The 6468-nt window shown below is 35.6% G+C and overlaps 1 non-coding gene across 1 annotated transcript; it reads right to left on the bottom strand.

Moving 5' to 3' along the window:
* Window positions 1-1930: 1930 nt before the first annotated feature.
* On the bottom strand, window positions 1931-2037 carry LOC121207937 (small nucleolar RNA R71). The gene has a single exon (XR_005903027.1). It is a non-coding gene; the product is annotated as a small nucleolar RNA R71 (small nucleolar RNA).
* Between the last annotated feature and the right edge of the window lie 4431 nt (window positions 2038-6468).

Raw genomic sequence — 6468 nt, 5'->3', positions numbered from 1 at the left:
AAAGAGTGAACACTCCAATGCAAACGTTAGAAAAATGAATATGCCCAAAGGCTGTCATTGCATGAGTGTGGGTCGGCGCAATTACGTACTCCCTGAGGGTTTGTTGCACTCTATCGTTACTTCTTAGGAACAATGGTACAGTAATGCAATGATATCCCTTATTCACAAAAAAAAGAAGACATATATTGTATAATAAATGTTGTATTGGTAGATAGAAATTAGGATTTAAAGCATGATAATGGTTTTGATGAAGTTGCAGTCTTATTCATTTATACATATGTATTATCAATGCAATATTCTATCATCTGAATGTGACTCATTCATTGGGATTTTAGGTGATTCAAATGGCTAGAATGATCATTTTCCTTAGTGAATTCTTGTGTTGCCTTGCTAGTTTTTATTTTACTTGAGGACAAGTAAAAAGTCAAGTTTGGGGGTGCAATAGTACTAGAAAGAACATACGTTTTCTCCCTACTTATTGGTTAATTTGTCCCCATTTAGTTATCTTTAGGACATATTTTAGGATTTTCAATTTAGTAAATTGCATTTTATAACTTAGTGGATCTTAACCTATTTTCCCTTAATTTTGTCATGTTTTGTTATTGATGTCGCTGCATGAGTATTTCTAGATTGCGCTCAGAATTGTCGCCGCACCTAACAGCTGTTCGGATAAGAACTAAAATGTGTGAGCTATCTAGTCTGGTATAACCAACTTGTACGTACAGAGGTAGCATGATTCTGATGAAAGGACACCTGTGCTATTTTGGAAGAATACAAATATTCGCTGAAAAAGAGAAAAAGGAGGCTTTTGGAGGGTATTATCTTCTTCAACCTATCTTTTGAAAATTTTTGATACGGCGGCTTAAGCCTCCTACGGGTGAACTAACGTGAAAAGGATATAGATTAGCTCTTGATGAGGAGCCCTGAGTGCAACACAAGAGGGAGTTGAGAGATCAAGTCGAGATTTTCTAGGAATAGTACTTTCCACTTGTTTCTTTTATATTTCTTTTCTAAATGTTGGTGATTAGTTTCTATTTCATGTTTGTACGGAAGTATACATGATTTCTAGGTTAAATGTTATTTTATTCAATCTTGCTTCTACTGTTTAATCTTTGGGTTTGAATATTTTTGGCATGGAAGTGTTATTGCGGTCACTAACACTGGAAAATGCAGCGACAGTTCAAACTAACAAGAATGAAAACAGAAGTTGCTTAAGGATTAGAGGAATTTAATCTACTTGTTCTTAATAGTGTCCCCCTGTCATAATCAGAAGGTGTGGCTAATGTGCATGTTTAAGTCTTAGATTAGATATAGAAATTAAGCTTGGTAAGATATTCATTGCAATTTAATGCATCGACAATCACCTATCCTTTTATACCTTGTGAGCACTTAGTATTCTGTTGCATGTTCACGTTGGGGATCCCAGTTTATCATTATCATATTTTATCTTATTATTTTCAAGTTATTGCTTCGACAACTACTCTCACAATTTATGTCGTTTCTATCTATTTATTGCACTGACATTGATAGACAAAAGACAACCATCCTCGTGGGATCGATATCCAATAGACTCATATTTGTCTACTATACTTGCATCGATAGTGTATGCTTGCACATTATTGCTTGAAAAATACAACCTCAACAATTTAAGTTGAAATCGATAATGTTTCAGATGTTGCAAATAGTATGACAGTTTCGTGGGTTGCCTACTGAATATCCAAGATTGCATTTATAACTTATTCTATAGGTTTGTGACTCATTTAGGGAACAGGGTGTGCCTAAAGACGCCCTGAGACTTAAATTGTTTCCATATTCTTTAAGAGATCGTGTGAGAGCATAACTAAATGCTTTGAGATTAAGGAAAGTGACATCATGGAATGATCTTTGCCAGAGGTTTTTGCTACGATATAATCCACCGAATATGAATACCAAGCTTAAAAATGACATCACATCTTTTTGGCAGTTAGATGATGAAACATTATATGAAGCTTGGGAATGATTTAAAGATTTAATTTAGAAATGTCCGATCCATGGATTTCAGCACAGCACTCAGATGGAAATATTCTATAATAGGTTGAATGCACATACAAGAATGGTAGTTGTTGCATCTGCCAATAGTAAATTGTTGGATAAATCTTACAACAATTTTGGAAAAGATTTCCAACAATGATTATCAGTACCCTACCACAAGAGTTGGGACGTACAAGAAAGTTGATGGTGCCATGGAGCTTGATGCAATCACTTCAGTGACTGCTCAGGTATCATCTTTAAATAATATGATTAAGACAATGAAGAGACCAACTGCAGTTCAGGAGATGAAAGTAGTAAAGCTAGCATGTGTTTATTATGGTGAAGACCATGTGTTTGATGGATGCCAATCAAACCCAGCATATGTGTGCTATATAGGTAATTTTAACCAGGATAATAACCCCTATTCCATCACCTACAATCTAGGGTGGAACCAAATTTTAGTTGGAATAATCAAGGTGTGGGGAATCTAAAAAATGTTGTGAGACAGACAGCCAACAATGCACCGTTTGGTTATACTCAACCTACGCCGAGGCAACATGTCTAGCAAGGTTCGGCTTCATCATCATCATCATCTATTGAAGCCTTGTGGAATGAGCATATGGCTAAAAATGATGTCGTGATTTAGAGTCAGGCTGCGTCTCTCCGAGCTCTTGAGAATCAATGGAGCAAATAGCGAACGCTCTAAATTCAAGGCCACAATGAGTATTTCCAAGTGATATTGAAAATTTGATAACCCAAGGGAAGGAGTAATGCAAGGCCATCACACTTAGAAATGGAACTCAATTGGATGAAGTTGCTCAAGATGCCATGCAGAGGAAGACAAATCCAGACGTAATCAGGAAAAGATCTCAGATCCTACTGAACGAAAAATAGCACCTAAAAAGGGTACATAGAGAAATGTTGTGATAGAATCAGATCAGGTTGCCAATAGATATGCCATGGAAAAAAAAAATCAGCAACCTGAAGGATGACCACATTTTCCTTTTCCTCAGCGATTCCAAAATTCTAAACAGGATATTTAGTTTAAAAGGTTTGTAGATGTTCTAAAGCAACTCCACATCAACATACCACTGGTTGAAGCTTTGGAGTAGATGCCCAACTATGTGAAATTTATGAAAGATATATTGTCAAAAAAGCACAGATTGGGAGAATTTGAGACTGTCACTCTGATTTAAGGGTGCACAACAATGTTGACCAATAAATTACCTCCAAAGTTGAAGAACCCAGGGAGTTTCACTATCCCATAGTTAATTGGAAATCATTATGTTGGTAAAGCGTTATTTGATTTAGGGCCAAGTATAAATCTAATGCCTTTGTCTATTTTCAAAAAGCTGGGAATTGGGAAGGCAAGAGCCACAACAGTCATGTTGCAACTAGATGATTAGTATTGCGCACATTCGAAAGGTAAAGTTGAAGATGTATTGGTAAGAGTAGATAAGCTTATTTTTCCATCTGATTTCATTATTTTAGAATGTGAATCTGACAAAGATGTACCGATTATTCTTGGAAGACCTTTTCTGGCTCCAAGTAGAACTTTAATCGATGTGCAGAAAGGTGAACTGACCATGAGGATGAATGATTAGCAGGTCACATTCAATCTATTTAATGCGCTAAAATATGTTTATGAGAATGAAAAATATCGTGCATTGAGTTGATAGGAGCAATAGTGGAGGAAGAGTTTATGAGATTTTATCACAACAAATCTGATAGTGATGGAGATTCATTTGAGAGGAGACCTTTGTGCACTTTGTTGGAGCAAAATAGACATTTCAATTTTGATGAACAATTCTTGCTAGCTCATGTGTATATGCATGGAGCTATTGATGTCAATAAAACGGGGGACACATTTAAAGTTTATAGACAACGCTTGAAACACTATTGGGCTGCTCATGTAGAGCAAGATAAATAGTTCATTGATCTTCAAGATGTTTAACTTCAACATCTTAAAAAAAATTTATTTCATTTTGTCAATTTAAATTTCTATTAGTTATTTCATTTCCTTTGTTTAATAAACTACAGAAGGGGAAGGGGTTGGTGACGTAGAGCTCATTGAGACGAATCCTGGCAATAAAGAGAATGCACCTAAAGCACCGAGGGAAGAACTAAAGAAAATAAAGTCTGTCAACATTGAGACTGACCATGAGGTCGAAGTGGAAGCAATCCCTCAGTTGCACCACCAATGGACAGCATTGCAATTGTTCCACCTCCTTCTACTGAACCGATGATTGAACAGGATCGTGAGATCGATCAGACTATTGATGAACTCACCAAATTTGATAATTAAGATGATGATGTACCACTCAATTTACTTAAAAGGCAGATGCGTTATAAAATGAGTGCACGAAAGATAACTCACCGCAATTAAAGTACCACAATTCAGTTCCAAGCTCGGGAATTTTTAACCCTTTGATACATCTCTTTATGTACATATATATGTTCTTGCGTTCATGATTCATATTTGTACATGCATTTAGGAGAATGCATCCCTTAGGTTTGGGGTGTATTGTGCATCTAGACTGCATTAGATATTTAGTTGAGCATGTTGTTTTAGTATTTTTTTTTGGTTCATTTGGCATTCGTTTTTCCATGGCACACATAACTGCCAGGAATTTTTTAAACTGTGATAAGTGCGTTTTTGTCTGTAATGTTCGACGAGGGGCTTAATTCTTCTATAAACTTAGAAAGTTGTGACAGTGGATTAGGTGATTTTAGCTTAGGATACTTTGCTTGTAAATTGATCCCTAAAATAAAGATGTCCTAATTCCAATTACAATTGATCTATAATAAGTTTCTTTTAATAAACTTAGAGATTCTTGAACCCAAATTTAGTACAATGGTAATACTCAACAATGAATAAACTGGCAATGCTTAAGAAAATTCAAAAGGAAAAAAATCTAAAAAATGCCATAAATACTCCAATGCTTAGAATTTTCAAGTAAGTCAAAACCACTTTGTTTGCTCCATCGTGTTGTTGGCTAGAAAGGTGAGTCCAAGTAAGAGTGTGTAATAAAGAAAAGAATATTAGAGGCACTCCACTGTAGTAATAGGCTGAGTAGATAAGGAGGTAGTTGTTTACTCCATCCATCTTTTTAGTCAAAAGCCTTAGCATCATAAGTATTCAAATCATGACATGGTTGAGTATTCGACAATTTAGTGTATGCTCCATTGTAATTGTCGAGTCAAAGAATCATGTGACGAGCTGAATCCCCTAATAAAAAAATATAGGCACAATAAATGGATATGTATGTAATTGAGTATGTATAAGGCGATGTAAAAAAGAAGAAAAGAAAAATGAGTTAGTTAAAAGATGAACTAAGTAAATAATGAGATACTTGCTATAGTGGAAATTGCATGAATACTTAGGATTTTTTTTCTTTCTTTTAGGGCAATATTTACTGCACTGCCTTTGCTAAATAAGCTTATGAAACTTGATCAAATTTTAGACATAGGAGATTGTCAGGAACAAAAGTACAAAATGCTCTCTTAAAGGTCTCACAATTGAAAGGTGATTATGTTGCTATGGCAATTCTTACGTTCATGAATTCATGCATATCTTGCTTCAGGATAAGAAATAACTCAGGTTTGGGGGTGTGGTAACTCTTGAAAAGAGTTATAATTTATGCCTTTAGACAGGGTCAATTGTCTGTACTTTGCATTTTAGGATATAATTTTAGCATTTTTAGAACATTGCATAAGAAGCTTGGGCTGTGCTTAAATATTATTATCTGTTACTTTTTTTGTTACTTTTAATTGCATGTAGAAGGGTTGTGTTTGGTGGTTTGGCAGGTGAAGGATGTGGAGAAAGAAATAAAGGAGTGAAGGTTTGCAAGGGCAAAAGGTTAGACAATTTTCCAACTTGTAAGCCGTGGCAATTCCAAGAAGATGACCGAGTCAACACTCAATGCATACCAAGTCTCAGCCAACTCTACTCGAACTAGAAAAAACAGCCTAAAAAGGAGGAAAAAGGATCATGAGACCATGGGCTGATAACCACCTACCCTAAAAGAAGGGATTTTAAACCCAAAAAAAATCTAAAAAAAGAAGAATATTTCTTGGGTTGTTGGATTTACCCTAGGGAAAAGCCTACAAAAATCCAAAGGAGGAAACCCAAAAAGACACAAGGGTAGAGATCCAAAGGCAAAACTAAAGGGTAGCGGTGAGTAGAGATGGAGAGAGGAGGACAAAGGCAGTCCCTCTTAGCCACCACAGGACGTTGTGCCGCTGGAGTGTGAACTGGACATGCGAAAGCTATCTTCCCAATGTTCTTCTATTATTTCTTAACTATTTCTTTGTAAATTGATTTGATGAAAACAATGTTGAATGATATTTTGGTTTTGAATTTTATTTGCCAACCCATGAGCTAAATCTCATAGGGTTGGGATTACTTGATGAAACATTTATTTCCTTTAATGGTTGAAGCATAGATCTAAATTAATT

The sequence above is a fragment of the Gossypium hirsutum genome, chromosome A01 (genome assembly GCF_007990345.1).
Source record: "Gossypium hirsutum isolate 1008001.06 chromosome A01, Gossypium_hirsutum_v2.1, whole genome shotgun sequence".
NCBI classification, from domain to species: domain Eukaryota; kingdom Viridiplantae; phylum Streptophyta; class Magnoliopsida; order Malvales; family Malvaceae; genus Gossypium; species Gossypium hirsutum.
This window is presented reverse-complemented; position numbering and strand designations above follow the sequence as displayed.